The sequence below is a fragment of the Gekko japonicus genome, unplaced genomic scaffold (assembly GCF_001447785.1).
Source record: "Gekko japonicus isolate JY-2015 unplaced genomic scaffold, Gekko_japonicus_V1.1 scaffold378, whole genome shotgun sequence".
NCBI classification, from domain to species: Eukaryota; Metazoa; Chordata; class Lepidosauria; order Squamata; family Gekkonidae; genus Gekko; species Gekko japonicus.
The window spans coordinates 205,244-223,174 of NW_015159722.1; positions in this window are offsets into that span (position 1 = coordinate 205,244).

Consider the following 17,931-nt stretch of genomic DNA (forward strand, 5'->3'; position numbering starts at 1 on the left):
CCCACTCACTCCAGGGCCAGCAACGGGATGCAGAGGCCTCCGGCCGCTGCCGCCGTTCCCCCACCCCCCTCCCACCCTCACCCACTACTGTTTACCTTACCACCATCCAGCCTATGCGTTCGTTACAGACCACATCTTTCTAGATCCCGTTGTATCGGTTTCACAACGGGCTTTTCTGCTAGTTTGTAATAATGTTATTAAGAACTTATTCCATACAAAGTGCCTAGCTTCGATAGCAATAGGGGTGTTGTGAGGATAAAATGGGAAATACTACTTTTAGAATGACATGACATCTACAATTTTAAGTTCTTTTTATGTTTGTCCTAGTTCAGGATCTTGCCTTCTTTCAGCCAGCCAAACAGAAGAGTTGCTCAGTTTTATAGCCAATGTTCTTTTTCATGGTTCAAACAATACAGATAACGTACAAATAGACCAAGATGCTCCATTTGCCAAGTAATTTCTCTTTCCTGTGTGCTTTGACATGAATCTCTTTTTCAGAATTGGCATCCCTGTAAAGCACAAATAATGAAATTCGTGATTATTTAATGTGTGTGGTGGTCAGTTTTCCCTCTAAGCTGAGTTAGTGTGAGCTCACAGTTTTTTAGCCTCTGGCTCACACATTTTTGTCTTTGCTCAGGAAGGATAGCTCCAGAGCAAACTAATTTGTGCAGTAGACAAATTGCTTGCTCACAGCTTAAATGCCAATAGCTCACAAAGTAGAATTTTTGCTCACAAGTGTCCACAGCTTAGAGGGGGTATTGGTGGTGGTGGTGTTCATTGTTCAGTTTGTATAAATTGTTACATTATCATTTAAGTCAAACAGGGTTCACTCTATGTTTAAAGTTCTATGTAAGAGGTAAAAATTAAGGAGCTAGTATGAACCTCCCCCCCCCCCACCTTTTAAGAGCCATTTCTTCCTCAATGCGTACTCAGTGTCCCTGTTAGAATTTCTAATATGTTCAATTACAGACTCGCTGAATATAGTCAGTGCTTTTCTGGGTGACAATTAAGTGGACTCTGGAAGTCTATCAGTGCTGTTCATTAATCAGCTGTTTGACCAATTTAGTGAAGTGAGACACTCCAGTGTACCCACAGAAAAAGATCATTCTGTACCACCTGTCTTTGTTGGTGAACAGAGCAATGTATAAAGTCCAGGAAACCCATTTCATTCCTCCATTGGGTAACAAGAGTGTGAATAGCATGGAACCATGCCTTGCCAAAACTATTTTCTGTTCCTCTTAATTGTATTATCACCTTCATACATGCACCTGATTTTTTTTTTTTAGTCTCTTTTCTGGTGTGTTACACAATATATTGAAACAATCTGTTTTGAATGTATAGACAAATGTAACAACTGACTCTGTACTGTATATACCTACATAACATGAAAAAGGATGTTTATTTACAAAAATAGCCCAAAGTAAGAGAACTGAAAGCATGATTTGCATCTGAGGTTTCCGGCAGAATGAATGTAAATACAGTTGAACAGATCAGGCCATTCAGAAGGCATCAAATGATTTCAGTTCATTGAGGTGCAAGACATGTTTAGTTTACCTTTTATGGTAACAATTCAGTAAGTAGCCCAAATATGCTTTAAGCTGATTCTTTCTCCTCTTCTTCCTCCTTTCAAGAATCCCACATACTTTCCAGGTTCCTAATTCCAACCAATGTATTTAGTGGGCGTTTTCTGCACATATTTGGGTGTCCTACATAACAGGGAAGAGGGGAGGGATGACCAAAGCAGAAATTTAAAAACAGAATCTGAGTCATCCTTGCACTTTTCAGTCAAAACGCTCATAGATGAACCTGACATGCATTAACAAGAAGTTGCCATGAGGAAACTTGTTCATGAATTATTTCTTCAGGACAGATTCTGTTTAATATAATGTGTACTAAAGTATTAACAGTCTTCTGTTATTTCCCCCATGAAAATAGCCCTGTCCACTTTGGCTGATGCATTTTGAAAAGTATTAATTCTTGCTCAGTTGGCATTGAGAAGTTCTTTTTTTTTTAAGTATTTTATTTTAATTTTTTACATCATATGCAAAATAGACATGTTAATTTTACAACATTTTTGGAGCATCTTATCCATATATTTCTAACCACCTATCTCGTTTCTGCCATCTTTTCTTAAACACACTGTCAAATTTTCCTGCCAGTAACGTATTTATTTTGTCCATTTCTTTTATGTCCATGATTTTTATAATTAATTCTTCTCTATCTGGTAATTTATCAGATTTCCAACATTTTGCTATAGCTATTCTAGTGCTTGTGAGAATATAACATTAAAATGCTACAAAAGGCATTGAGAAGTTCTTAACTTGCACACAGAGTCTCTTCAAAGGTCTCTTCTTACAAGAGTCTCTTCTTACAATAAGGATTATTGCATTATATCATCCTCTGTGACTCTTCCATATACTAACCCTGTAAAATGCAAATATATACTATATCTGTATATCTAATTCCAACAGGGGGTGGGTTGTGCTGATACTTATTTCTGCCAACAGAGGGCTCACTCTCCCCCAACAGCTTTTCCTACATAGACAGTAGACTTCCTGTGTCTGCAGAAAGTTCAAGTTTATTCAAGTTCCAAGAAGTAAAAAAATCCCTTCAGGGAGGGTTGAATTCCCCCTAATACCTTTTGAAATGTCCTCTGCAGGGATCTAACTCCAGACATCAACAGTGAGAGAGTGATTAGAACGTTCAGGACGGGGGGGGGCTTCTAACTGGCTCTATCAGTAAAAGGGTGGGGGAAGGGCCCTTTCCTGGCCTCTTTTGGCCTCTGAGGGAGGGAGGGAGGGAGCCTTGAGGCCAAGCTTGACAATGGCTGCCAGTCCCAGCCTGGGGAGTCCCTAGAGGTTTTGAGGTGGACTGTAAAGAGGGCTGGGTTTGGGGGAAGGGAGAGGCCTCAGCTGGGTATAATGCCACAGAGTCTACCCTCCAAAGCATCCATTTTCTCCATGGAAAGTTATCTCTCTAGTCTGGAGCAGTAATTCCAGGCATCCCCAGGTCCCACCTGGAGGCTGGCATCCCTAGGCAGCACCCTCTGGGTGACCTGATTTGCGTGACTCAGTTAGGCCCAGCTGTTTGCTACTGTTCATCAGCGGCCACCCTATGAAAGCCAGTGCGGTGCATCAGTTAGAGCTTCAGATTAGCGTATGCGAGACCCAGGATCAGATCTCCATCTTGCGGTGGAAGCTGACTGGGTGATTTTGGACCAGTCACATACTTTCAGCCTAACCAACCTCACAGGGTTGTTGTGCAGATAAAAAGGAGAAGAGAATAATGTAAGCTGCTTTGGTCCCTACTGTGGAGAAAGACTGTAATTTTCCTAGGTAGGGGCTGTGGGGGAGGGGTGTGGAGATGGAAAGCTGACGACAGAGAGGCAGATAAAGGTAGGTTGGCTGTTGGATGGGAAGGAAATTGTGTTGCCAACTCCAGGTTGGGAAATTCCTGGACATTTGTGGGGTGGAGCCTTGGGAGGGTGGGATTTGAGGAGGGGACATATGGGAGGAGATGGTCCTTCAAATATGTGATCATAATAACACCTATATTTGATTACTTCATTTATGTTTCACTTTTCAGCCCAAAGGGGACACAAAGTAGCAAACTACATTTTTCCATACTCCATTTTATCTTCACAACAACTCTGTGAGGTAGGTTAGGCTGAGAGTGTATGACTGGCCCAAGGTCACCCAGCAAGCTTCTGTGTAGGACTGCCAGGTAGTGTCTGGCAACTGGTAAGAGGGCTGTGTGGGGTGGGGTGGGGTGGGCAACATCCTAGGAGAAAACGTAAAAAGAAATATTTATTTATTCAAATTTATACCTTGCCCTCCCAGCGAAGGCTGGCTCAGGGCTGCTTACATAAAATCAACTGAAACATTTAAATAGTATAATAAAACAATTAAAACAGTATTTAAAAGATTACAATTCAATGATAAGTGCTAGTTTTGCTGTTATAAAGTTCGTGATGGCTACCATCGGCTCTGTCTTCCCGTGGCCAGCAAAGATCTTCTATAGGTGTCTTTCAGGTGTCCTTCCAGCAACTGGCGTGGTTGTTAATATAAGTTCCAGGGCAGCAGGGCTTCTCATCCTAGTTGTTAGAGGTGGCAGTGGCTCCAAAAGCCTGGTGGAAGAGCTCCGTTTTACAGGCCTGCGGAACTGTAATAGGTTCACAGGGCCCTGATTCTCCTCTGGGAACTCATTCCACCAGGATGGAGCCGCCACCAAGCCTGTGCCCTGGTTGTCATTAGCCTAGCCTCCTTAAGACTCGGGAGGGCCAGTCAGTTCTGGGCCCCTGGCCTCAGTGCTCTCTGGGGAACATGTGGGGAAAGGCAGTCCCTGACCATAAATGGCTTTAAAGCTAAGAACCAGCACCTTGAAATGAATTTGGTATGCTATCAGCAGCCAGTGCAATGCCTTGAGCACAGACTGGATGTGCTCCCAGATTGGGAGTCCCATCAACAGCCTTGCTGCGGCATTTTGCACCAGCTGCAGCATCCAGATTTGAGACAAGGGCAGCCCCATGTAGAGAGCATTACAGTAGTGCAGTCTTGAGGTGACCATTGCATGGATTGCTATTGCCAAGTCGCTGCATTCGAGGAAGGGAACCAACTGCCTAATCAGCTGAAGATGGTAAAAGGCTGCCTTGGCAGTGGCTGCTACCTGGGCTTCCATTGTTAAGGAGGCATCTAGGAGCATTCCCAGACTCCTAACCTCCAGCGCTGGCACCAAAGGTGCCCCGTCGAAGGCCGGGAGCGTGATCCCTACCCTCAGACTGCCCTGACTCAGGCAAAGGACCTCTGTCTTCATCGGATTCAGTTTCAGCCTATACATTCGAGCAATCTGGGCAAAGGGGTGCATGTAGATGTTAAGGCTTTGTCTACGTACAAGAAGTTCTTACCATAGAGATCCTGGTGATTCCAAGAGCTACTGGAAGTGACAAAGTGTGGTAAGAACTTCCTGTAAGTAAATGAGGCGTTACTTTTCTTTTTAAATTTTCTATTGATGCTGCTTCCAGCATTGGCCGACATCAGGACCTGAGGGTGGGGAATCCCACACCTCGAGGAGTGGCTTGGCAGCCCAACTTCTATGGCAGTGTGGAGATTTCAGCCTAGGATCCTAGTCTGATACTCTGTCCACCACACTGGCTTCTTGAATTGAACTTGGAAGCAAACTGGCAGCCAATACAGCTGTTCCAGCATGGGCAAGATATGTTCCCAATGGTTAGCCCCTGGCAATAATAGGGCTGTCTCATTTTGGACTAGTTGCAGTTTCTTCAAAAGCACCTTATTGTACAGTGTGTTACAGTAATCCAACCTCAAGGTTACAAAAGCATGGGTCAGTGTGGCCTTGAATCTTTGGATTAGCTTCAGTAACAAATATTACATGATTTTGTATCGATTTCTGAAAGACAACAGACAGCAAATCTTCACATGTGAGCAGATCTGGAGATAGGCTAGTCCATTTCATGTGGGACTTTATCTGAATGCAGAATCACTTTTTTTTTTTTTGCGCACTACTTTTCTTTTCTGCAGAGTGAATTCTCTCCCTTGTGTTCTTCACAATGCATAAAGAACCTAGGCAATGTGGTTGATATTGGCTGTCTGGCAAGGGGATTCGGGAAGTCCTGCTGTTAACCTGCGCATGTTGCAAGAAAGGAGCTTTCACTTTCACTAACGCATTGCAATACCATTATACCTTGATGGGTAATGTTTCATTACTGATGATCTATAAACAGCTGTCAGGCGAGCTTCTTTTTGTGTACAGTCTACATAAATTCATAGCATTTTCCTGCCTATGGGGCCATTGCTTTACTCTTTCACCCCTTTTTAGTCCTTTTTTAAAAATTTCAGATCTCTCCACAAATATATAAACCTGGATTTTGGTTTCTAGGAAAATAACAGTCATTTTTGAGTCAATAGTTATTTTAATTCTCAAATTTAATAGCTTTACCAGTGAAGCAACCCAAAGCAGTTTTTTCAGGCAGCAGATTGTAAAGGTGGTGGGAACCTGCTTCTAATCTGTCATTAAAATAATATACTCCACTTTTCATTTTTTCTTCAACTACAAAAATGCCAAAAGCTGGCACCATGCAGTTATGCACTGCTCAGATTCTGGATGGGAAAACAGGGTTTTCCTGCAGTACCCTGTGCTCTAAGGCAGTATATCGGATGTTTTTGAGCACTGCATGACCATTTAACCTCCTGGACCCCCTCCCATGCCAAAATGGGGCTTAAGTTATGATATCTTCATACACAGCTGTGTTCATTCAGCTGCTAAGCATAAAAATGTAGGCTTGGACAAGGGGATATTAAAGATTATTTTAGCAAAAGATCTGCCCCTTCCATTTGACCATGTGTGATGGAAGATGAACACTGGGTTTAATTTGAACTATGAAAAGGGTTGTATGAATAGATTAGGAATCAATTTAAAGTCTAAGAACAGAGCAATGCCTAGGTGCTATTTGTGAGTGCTGTACTGTACTAGCAAAATGGCTGTATTTTATATCAACATATATCAACATACAGGTACATTATGATTAAATGTTGTTACAGAGTTTGAACTAATATTGCACAGCGTTTTTATTACTATTCCTGTGTCCTCTTCTCCTCTGCTGTCTTTATATCAAGGATGATTTGATGTCCATAAAAAGGCATTCTAAATTAATTCCTAAATTGTTTACAATGCCCATTTTCCTTCTTTCCTGCTGAGTCTAGTGTATTTTTTAATTGCCTCAATTTGTTTACATTATAAAGCGAACAGCATTTTGAGTATTGTTGTATCTGCACAGTGGCATCATTCAGCATGGTGTTTATCTGGGTAGCTGCTGTTGATGCATACTCAGAATTAATGGCTTGCTTGAATCTTCATATGCAAGTCATGCATCATTTAAAGTCAACTTATTAGAATTTACTTGCTACCCTTCTGCTTTAAATTTTTTTTTATTTATTGTTAAATTTATACCCCGCCCTCCCCAGATGGGCTCAGGGTGGCTAACAGATGGGCACATATGTCAAAATTCAACAGGTAAAAACAGAATAAAACAAGCAATAAAATGATCATTCATATAAAATACAAGTGCTCTAGATGTCACAAATAACAGATGGGGTCACACATAACAAAGTGGTCCCAGAGTGACACGATAGACTCCAGATGGTACAACGATCCGTCCTTCCTCCCAGGGCTATCTTGTTCCCCGATGACACCCACTCCATTTAGTGGTGGTGGTACGGAGATGGTATAGTGATGGTGGCAGCTCCTACTCAAAAGCCTGGTGGAAGAGCTCCGTCTTACAGGCCCTGCAGAACTGCGCCAAGTCCTGCAGGGTCCGGATCTCCTCTGGGAGCTCATTCCACCAGGTAGGAACCGCCACCGAAAATGCCCTGACCCTAGTGACAGCAAATTTAATATCTTTGGGACCTGGGGTTACCAATCGATGTTGAGTCCCTGACCGTAGTGCCCTTGGGGGAACATATGGGGAAAGGCGGTCCCTCAGGTTTGCCGGACCCTGGCCATATAGGGCTTTAAAGGTAAGAACCAGCACTTTGAAATGAATCCAGTATGCTATTAGCAGCCAGTGCAGCGCTTTCAGGACTTGCCTGATATGGTCCTGCCTAGTGAGACCCATCAGCAGCCTGGCCGCCACATTCTGCACTAGCTGCAGCTTCCGGACTTGCGACAAAGGCAGCCCCATGTAGAGAGCATTACAGTAGTCCAACCTCGAGGTGACTGTCACATGGATCACTGTGGCCAGGTCATCGCGGTCAAGGAAGGGGACCAACTGCCGAGCCAGCCGAAGATGGTAAAAGGCCAACTTTGCAGTGGCTGCTACCTGGGCCTCCATCATTAAAGCGGAATCCAGGAGCACTCCCAAACTCCTAACCTCTGACGCTGGCACCAGAGGCACCCTATCGAAGGTCGGGAGAGGGAGCCCCAACCCCGATCCAACTCAGGCCCAGGACCTCTGTCTTCGCCGGGTTTAGCTTCAGCCGACAGCCTGAGCCAACCAGCCACGGCTTGTAACGCCCAATAGAGGTCTTCTGGACTGGAGTCCAACTGGCCGCCCAACATCAGATAGAGCTGGGTGTCATCTGCATATTGATGACACCCAAGCCCAAACCTCCGGGCAATCTTGCACAAGTTGTGGTATTATTTATGCTGGCATGCACTTAAAACTTAACTGGACTGAGCTACCATTCCCAGGTTGTAATCTAAGAATATGTAAATCCTGTTAGTATAAAGGAACATGGGAGTGGATTTTGGTAGAGGGGCAAAATTAATAAAGCTCTAGCACCAGGGGCAAAACCATGCAGTTTATTGCACCCAATTAGGATTGAGAAAATCAAAGCAATCAACGTTCCTTGGAAGTTAATATATTTTCTGTGAGAGGTGTTGCATAGACAGATGGTGGGCAGAGATGGCCATGGCAAAGTATTTGCCATTTAGATCTTAACCAGGACAAATGGACAAGGGTAGAGTAAAGAGTTTTTGAGAATAGAGACAAGTGAAAAACATTATCTGCTTGGCAAACTAAAGCTGAAACCGAATGATTTATGGTGCAATCATATGCAGACTTACTCTGGTCTAAACTCATTGAAGATTCTGCCTATGAAGCTGCATTATACTGAATCAGACCTTTAGTCCATCAAGGTAAGTACTGTGCTTACTCAGACTGGCAGTGGCTCCCCAGAATCTCTTTCACATAATCTATAACCTAATCCTTGCTGGTGATGCCAGGAATTGATTCTGTGACTCTACCACTGAGCCACAGCCCTTCTTTGATTATGAAAGTACTGTTAACGCTGAATCTATAATACTAACCCAGAAGTAAGTCCCACTATGTTCTGTGATTATGTGTGTAGAACTGCAGCCTTGGCTTTATTCTGTGTGCACTTTCTTGGCAGTGATGTCCTGAACTCAGTGGGATTAAGTTCTAAGTATGCACAGGATCAGGTTTTTAAGAATTCAGTGTGCTAAACAGAAATAGTGCTAAAACAGTGCTAAAACAGAAGTAGGTATGTTCAGGCACCCAGCTTTGACTCATGTCCTGCTTGCTTATAGTTCAGGAAACTATTTGGATAGGTCCAAACTGTTATGTCTTGAGAGACATAATGGTAAAGCATAATCTAGCTTCACTCATTATGCAGATTGTAAATACTGACCAATGGTGTGCATTCTGGAGGGAATGGTTTGGATTGGACGTTAACTCTTGATTGTGATTGGATGTAATGTAGCTAATGTGATGGGATGCTGTAAACATTGTAGGTGTGGCTATCCCAGCCAGAATTGTATATAAATTGCCGTTTTTGCCTATGGAATTTGTCTAGCTGGTCTAGTCCTTACAAGGCTGAGCCTTTATGCTGTTCTCACTGAAATAAAGCTGAAATCACTTGTTGAACTGTTCCTCCGAGTTAAGTCTCATACTTAACACAAACAAACTCAGATGTGACCATTTCACATAATCATGCTGTTCTCTTGCACCATTACAATATTTTTCTGAGTAGTTCTCCCCAGTTCATCTACTGTTGCTTTTAAAAGGAATGCAGTTAAATGGAAAACAGAAAAGAAAAGAAAAACTAGGTGTCTGTCTGACTTCAATGTCTGCTCATTATGGTTATGAATCTGCTTTCTCTTCTCTTAACTGATACTGATGGAAATAAACTGCTGCTGGTTAGGTACAAAATTGTTCAACATGAACTTCAAGAAAAGCCATCATGGTAATCCAATTAGGAACATGCTTCATGTCTAATCGATGGAGTTCAGCAAGGGAAGTTTGCTTGGAGTGTATATTTGTGTCAAAGTTTGCTGCATGCCTAATTGGAAGTAGTGAAAGTCAGGCTTCTCTCAGACCATATCTATATTTCTGAAAGTGGTAGACTCTGCAATGTTTTGTTTATACAATGAGGGAAGGTTGTGGAACAAATGGAGGAGGGGGAACTACAGCAAAGCTGTAGCAAATTGGCTGCCCTTTTATGCCATTTAGACACATGAATATCAGTGACAACATACTGCAGTAAGTAGATTAGGAGTTACTGCCACTGTTGTGTCTTTCTGCATTCATTACAGATAATGGGATTATGAATAAAATAATAACATAACAGCATTTATAATTTCAGGTAAGTGGAACCTCATCCAGAGTTACTGAGGTTATCAGTAGTTTATAGGGAGTGCATGGAGGCTTGGTGATTGCTGTCATTTTGCAGTCATTAATAAAGGTACCCTGGCATTTATTATGATATACTGTTCCAAGAACAAAATGTTTCTCTTATGCAATTACTTTTTTTTTTGGGGGGGTAGTATTTTTTTTTTTTGCTATTGCTTGTGAAGGGCTTGATACAAGATTTGCAAATGGGCAAGTGTTATCAAGTAAAAGTATTAATTCAGTAGCCAACAGAGAATTTTTGTGGCATTCAAAGGAGAAAGAAAATTTTGAATGTATCTTGTCCTTTGAGAGAAGAAGGAACCAAGGAACTCTGGGGCAAAGAAAGAAGTCTTGCCCATTATTGTTTTTTATTAGCTCATCAGACTTTTTGATATATTCTGTCCTGGGCAATGTTGCAAGCAATTTGCTTCTTTTAGATTCTCTGCCTTTGGATTCCCAGTCTTCCTGCAGGTTACAGTCCATAAAACTATAAAAGCATTAGTCTAAAAGATGAACAAATATGTAGTTAACTAATAAAACTCTATAATTCCGCTGGGTCTTCTTACATTACCAAGTAAATTGCTAGAATTGGCCTGTTGCTTGTTGTTTTCTAAATCTGGGTTGTTAGATGAAATCAAATTACCTGGGAGCAGCCCCGTAGCTAAGGACTTTTTAGGGAGGGGGTCTGGGGGGGCCGCCTGCTAATCCAATCAAAGGCTCTAGGGCAAGGGCTGCAGCGGCCACAGTTTCCCTCCCTCTCCCCCCTCCCCTCCCGCAAGGGCAGGCCTTCCCTGTGGAGCCTCCGGGTCCAGCTTCCTCTCTCCCCAAGGAGCCCCCGTGCCTCTTCCCACGGCACAGCACCAGCCTCTGAAATCACTGTCCTTGTCCTCCCTTGCCAGCAGGCTGACAGGCAATCAGGGGGAGTTGGGGTAGGAAAGCCAAGGCTCAGGAAGGGGGCCCATAAAACTGCTAGGGGGCTGGGCCCCGCGGGCCCCACATTAGCTACGGGCCTGCCTGGGAGGAGGTTCCGGGGTCCTTGGGAAATGGCCCTCAATTGAATCCCTCTTAGGATGGGTTTTTGCATGAATGATAGAGGAGCTGCCCTGCATTCCTTTCCTCCTTTGGCATGACTCACTGCCCTTTTAATATTAGTGTAGTTCAGGCTCCTATCAATCCTAGGCCCACACTGAAGTGTACATGTGTATAAAAAGGGGGAACAAACCATGAGAAAAATAGGATCTCAGACACGTCAGGTCTGCCTTTGTGTGGCCTTGCTGCTCTTTTAACAAGTCATTGAGAGGAACTGTGTCTACCAGCCTGTAAATTACTTTTTCCTCATGGATAGGATTTGGTGCAGAGGGAGGAGGGAATGCAGTAGCACTGAAAAATGTGTCTGCCACTAATGTATCCTTTTCCTTGAAGTAAATTATCTGGAAGTCATGCTTTTGATGTTGTAGGATCATCCTTTGTAGGCATACAGGAGCTTTTCTAATGCCTTATTGACACGTGGGTACCAATCACACACTGGTGGAATTTAGTCACAGCAGACACAATTCCCAGAAGTTCCTTTTCAATCTGCACATACTTTTGCTCAACCTGTGCTAATGTTATAGCAGCACGGGGAATTCATTGTTTCTGCTGAAACAGGCATGTTCCTCAACCACCTTTAGATATGTCTTCCTGTATTTCCCACTGTTCTCTGGGATCATAATATCAGAGTACAGGACCAAGATTATCCAAAGTTTTCTGCTGCTTATGGCGCCATTGCCAGAGAGCATCATTTAAGAACGTAAGAACACAAGAGAATCCATGTTGGATCAGGCCAGTGGCTCATCCAGTCCAACACTCTGTGTCACACAGTGGCCAAAATCCAGGTGCCATCATAAAGGACCACCAGTGGGGCCAGAACTTTAGAAGCCATCCCACTGTGAGGGGGAAGGTACTACAACTCCACTTATGGTGTCTTTCAACCTGAACAGAGAGTTTACTATTCCCCACTTCTTTCTTCATTGCCTCCATCATTGCAAACTGAGCAAGTATGGTACCTGAATCCCAATGTTAGATATAAACATGAGCTGTTTATTGACATTAACTATGGATGAGGAAGCATATCAACATGTTGGTTTCTATCATGTCTTGCTTATTGGGAATTTTGTTTTTCTTGACAGCTTCATGTGCCTATTAAGCAGAGGTGTGAGGTGTGTTCAAGTGTCATAGATCATACATTAAATCACTTTAGAAGAAGGTTTAATTCAGAACAAGTTGTTAAGTAGAGAATACATTAAATCTGGAAGCATCAGTGCATCAAAAGCCATAAGGAGCAGATTATACATGCTCTTCAGGAGGTATTTATGGTAATTAAAAAGAATATATAAAACATTTAAAAGGTCAGATAGTCTGCAAACGAGACAAATTGTTTAGGCCATATGTTACAATGGGAAGAGGTAAGAGTAAACAAAAAGATCTTCAGAGCTTAGTTCAAAAACACCTTGACAACAACCAGACCTGACGCAATTAGGATAATATATCTTCCGTAAAAGCTCTAACTGTTCCTGCTGCAGGGCAATGAGAGAGGAAACAACACTGCCTCAGCTTTCAGCTCTCATCTGCAGTCCAAATGATGTCTTCACCTCCTCTCTCCAGTATAGCAGGTTTACACTAGAACTTATTACAGTTTTGGTTTTTGCTGTTTTTAAAGTCAGTGGATTAACTTTAACACATGAGACCCGCTTAAATCACAGGAAACAAGAAATTTTTGTAAGATCATAAGCTCTTTTCTCTTTAAAATGCTGGCTGCAATCCTCTTAGCATGCTTCATTGCCATTTTTCCCTAGTCCATGGTATGCACTACTTCAAACCCAGCTATTTGAGGGTATGTATTTGTGTGTACCAAAGCTGCAAAATATGTATGTTATTCTTTTCAGACAAAATGGTGATCTTGTGTAGCATGGTCTCCTATTACATGACACAGAAGCACCAGATATGCAGTGCCTGAAAAAGCCTGTTCCTGGACTTTATTGGGGGTGAGTGGGTCCCAAGTAGCCACTTAATAGTCCTGTTTGACAATCTAGTGTTGGGTTGGCAGAGTGTCATAATATGCTCTGTTGGCACTGGATGGATTAATAATACCTTTTCTGTTTCACTACAGCTGCAGAACTGGCAAACATGTGAAAGGGAGTAGTAAGCCTAATGAAGTTCTTCAAATGCCTCATGCTTTGCTAGTGTTCTTCTGTAAAGCTTCTTAGTATACCAGCAAGCTTAACACTTCATTGAATAGTTCAGATTTTCAAAGACAGTCTAAGAAATGTGCACAGTATCTCCTGCAGTTTTGTGGATTTTTTAAAAAAATAAAGTTTAGTAATAATGGCAAGATACAACCATGGTCATCATCTCTCTATATATATTTATATCTGTATCTGTATCTATACATACATGTATACAAAGGTGGTGAATCAGTAAGCAGTAAGGGTAAAAAATTGTTAAATGCGTATGTGGATGATAGTAGAGACATAAAGGTTATGATAAAGCACGGCAAAATATCAGCATATCAGAAGCAAAACAGGCACATCATATAGATGAAAAATAAGTAAATATGGATGTAATGAACTAATTAATGAATTATGCCTCCAAGAGTGGGGGAACCACCAAACATAATAGGTGAATAGCGGAAGCTCTGATCCACAAGGGGAATCCCAATGGAGAGATCATTCAGTAAGTATATCAGACGTATATCCAGGAATGATAATTTGAATTATAGGGAAGAAGTTCTTTCTCTGACATATAAATTAAGACTGGAAGCCAGGTGACAATGAAATTGTCATAGACTTTTCTAGAGCTTGTATGAGAGTAATAAACAATGATAGAAATCTTGTACATAGTCACGTTGCAATCAATAACTCTAAAACCTGAGCTCCTACTTTTAAATCTTTTGGACCTGGTGGATCGAGTTGACACCCTCCTTCTTGCTTACAATAGCTTCCATCTGGAAATCTTTCTCTTCACCAACCTCATCAATGTGTTGTGATAGGTTTAGTGGAATAATAAACACCTTTACTGAGTCCATTGGTCATAATCTAAAGAGCTGTACCATTAACTCTGTAAGCACAGTCTAATTTTTTTTTCTTCCTAACAGCATCTTGTGATATGTGGCCAGCTACATTTGGAAAATTGGGTCAGTTTCAAAAGCATTTGGCAATCCATTGAAGAGGCTACTGTATAAAAGAGCAGTCAAAAACTTAATTTTAGGAAAGAGAGACCAATTTAATAAAATGGAAAGATAGTACAATCAAAAATAAAAGGGCAGCGGAAGCTTTGTGAGATATCCAGGATGAGTGGTTATCAACCTGATGAGCAGAAAGGTTTAGTGGAATAATAAACACCTTTACTGAGTCCATTGGTCATAATCTAAAGAGCTGTACCATTAACTCTGTAAGCACAGTCTAATTTTTTTTTCTTCCTAACAGCATCTTGTGATATGTGGCCAGCTACATTTGGAAAATTGGGTCAGTTTCAAAAGCATTTGGCAATCCATTGAAGAGGCTACTGTATAAAAGAGCAGTCAAAAACTTAATTTTAGGAAAGAGAGACCAATTTAATAAAATGGAAAGATAGTACAATCAAAAATAAAAGGGCAGCGGAAGCTTTGTGAGATATCCAGGATGAGTGGTTATCAACCTGATGAGCAGAAAGTCTCTGTATGTGTTTGTGCTTGGTACAATAAGTTCATCATCAATCTTCTGTGCAGTCCCACATGGAGCCTGCACATGAGCGGGCCTGCCATTGGGTAGGTCTTTACAGCTAAAAGCCTCCAGGGGCCACTGCATGCTGGAGCTAGAAGCTTGTCCCCACCAAGTGACCACATGCTTCTGTGCATCAGCACCCCCTACCTTCAGTTCCTCTTTTGCCACCAAAGGAGAAGGTCATGTTTTTGAAATCTCCAGCTACAGTCAAGAGGATTTTGTCCAGATTTCTTCAAGTGATGGCTTCTGAGTCCCTTCCATGGCTCAGAAGGCCATTTTCAAGATGTGCTCCCAATGTGGAGTGAAGATGACCAAAACTGATGAACCTTCCATGGCTCTGTTCTGTTTGGGTGAAGGGCGTAGTGTCTCCACATGTAAGGCCTGCCAGCACTTCACCCCTAAAACTAGGGAGGATAGGGCATTGAAACTTAAGCCAGCATTGTGGGAGAAAGCTGTTAAAACCTCAGAGCCCTTGTCCAAGTTGGCCCTGGTGAAAGCTTCCAATTCCATGTCTTTGGAATCAGGCTAGCCCAATCCCATCAGATCTCAGAAGCTAAGCAGGCTTGGCCCTGGTTATTTGGATTTGAGACCTCCAAGGAATACCAGGGTCATGACGCAGAAACAGACAATGGCAAAACACCTCTGAGACATCTCTTTCCTTAAAAACAAGTCTAGCTAACCACCTAGTGGTGTATAACACTAAAGAGCTAGCTGCCAGACAATCTTAGGATCTCCTGGCTATTCTACACACAGTGCCATATGATAATTAAGTAATTAATTCCACATCTTTGGGATGTCACATTCAGTTCCACCTCCCAGATCCATGTCTCAGTGAATCTGATCTTGGTCACACTCACTCAGGCTTGTGGGATGGGCAGGCTATACATATAAATAATAAATGAATAAAATAAATAAATAGAGGTACTGAAGGTAGGGGGGTGCTGCTGTGCAGGACCATGTGGTCCCTTGGTGGGAAGAAGCTTCTGGCTCCAGCACACAACATTCCCTGGAGGCTTTTACCTGTAAAGACCAATCCAATAGCAGGACTGCTCATGCACAGTCCTCATGTGTGCCTGCACAGAAGATACTCGATGAACAATAGTTACAGGTAAGTGCAACTTTGTTTTCCTGTGTCTCTAGAAGCAAGTTTATTTCTTTGAGAGAAACAGAGACAAAATCTTCAGAGATGTTGCAGAGAGGTGTAACACCTATGATTATAGGTCTTCAGCTATCAGAGAGAGTGAAGTTTTTTGGGCAAGAATGTATCATATAGTAGGGACCAGTATATTGTGCTTCATGTTTCAGAATATGAGGGAGAATAAAGACTTTAAAGTAGTAAAGCAATTTCAGTAGGTGGAGCTACCAATTATAGGGGAAAGAATTTTACTTTATTTCTAGAATATTTGGAAATAAAATAAGTGTTGCTAAATATTAAGATATTTTCCATAATGACAGGCACGGTTTTGGATTAAAAGATTCAAGTTTTTAAATATGCTGATAGTTGTGTTACCTTCCTATGTGCTATGTTTCATTTTCAAGAGTGGATCTCATCAATCTAGCCTTCTCAAGGCTATGGTGTTATGTATGTATGAAGAATAGTCTTTTTGTAACTATCTGGACATAAAAATGACAACTTTATAGTTTTAACTAGATGTTGACAAATCAATATGTTATACTAGCCAAAATGGGGATGGATATTTCTCCTGGTAGTAGCCACCAATGGGTGCCATTTTGGTTTGCTGCCGTAGTTACGTCCCATACTGCCTGAACTCCAGTTCATTCTCTCTCTCACTCACTCACTGACTGCAATGTTTGTGTATGTGCATACATCACTATTAATATTTGGGGGTTTAATCCCAAATCTTTTTTTAAAAAAGGAACTGGAAAATGGTAATCATGGCTGAGTCCTGTTTCACATATTTACCTCTGCATAGGAGCTAGCCGCTAGATCTATACATAGTGTAGCTTATCCATCCTTCTCTCTTGAGAGAGAATACAACTGTCATGGTGGTAGGATTTATTTACAATTTACGAAATGTATTGTGCCATTTATAAATGAAATAACTGCAATATAGGTTCCATAGGTGCCATTTATAAATGAAATAACTGCAATATAGGTTCAGTCCTCTCTAACTAGTTCTGGCATGATAAGAGCTTATGTTGAAGGGGCATTTTTAAAATAGACTGCTATATTAAAGTGATATTGGTATGCCAGTAAACAATATAACATCTGTGTTTCAATAAACCATGACCCCAATGTAGGTGAAATGACACCATCCACCTAATATAACTAATATAGCATTTCTCTCCAAATTTTAATTATATCACTAGCACTTGTAGCATTAGTAGGGCAGAAGGAGCAGTACCAGTTGAATAACTCCGAAAACCAATTTACATCTTGGCTAACAGAAACAAAATCTATATTGGTAAGAAGGTTTAATTAAGCATTTTGAGGGAGATGAATGGGATTTATAATTTTGTCCCATTGTGGCATGCACAATTTACATGGTATTGCATACTAAATGAAAATGAGTAAATTTCTTCGAAGATTGTATTTAATTTTAATCTATGTTATTTATAGTTCACCCTTCTCACTGAGAAGGCTTGACTGTACAATGTAAATCAATCCAGTCAATAGGAAAATTCATCTAATAAGCAATGTGATTGGCCTAGGAACTGCAAAAATTTTAAATGGAGCTGCCATCTGAACAAAAATTAGTATTAAACACAATATGTTAAACAATGCAGAACATGGTGTTACATCAGCAGACACACAGGACATGTTCCTGGGCTAATCTGTTACAATGCAGCCCTGTTTCCTTTATAAAACTGTTGTCCTGAACAAGTTTGTTTTACTTAGTTTGCAAAATGCCAGGACTTCCTGACCTTCTCAGCGAGACCATTCAACAGGGTGGGGGCCACTACAAAGAAGGTACATGTAGGGCAGTTGTTGATCTGACCCATTTGCAATTTAGCACCTGCAAAAGGCCCCACTCAGATGAGCAACGTTTTAATGGTGGGAGATAGGTGTTCCCTCTAAGCTGAGTT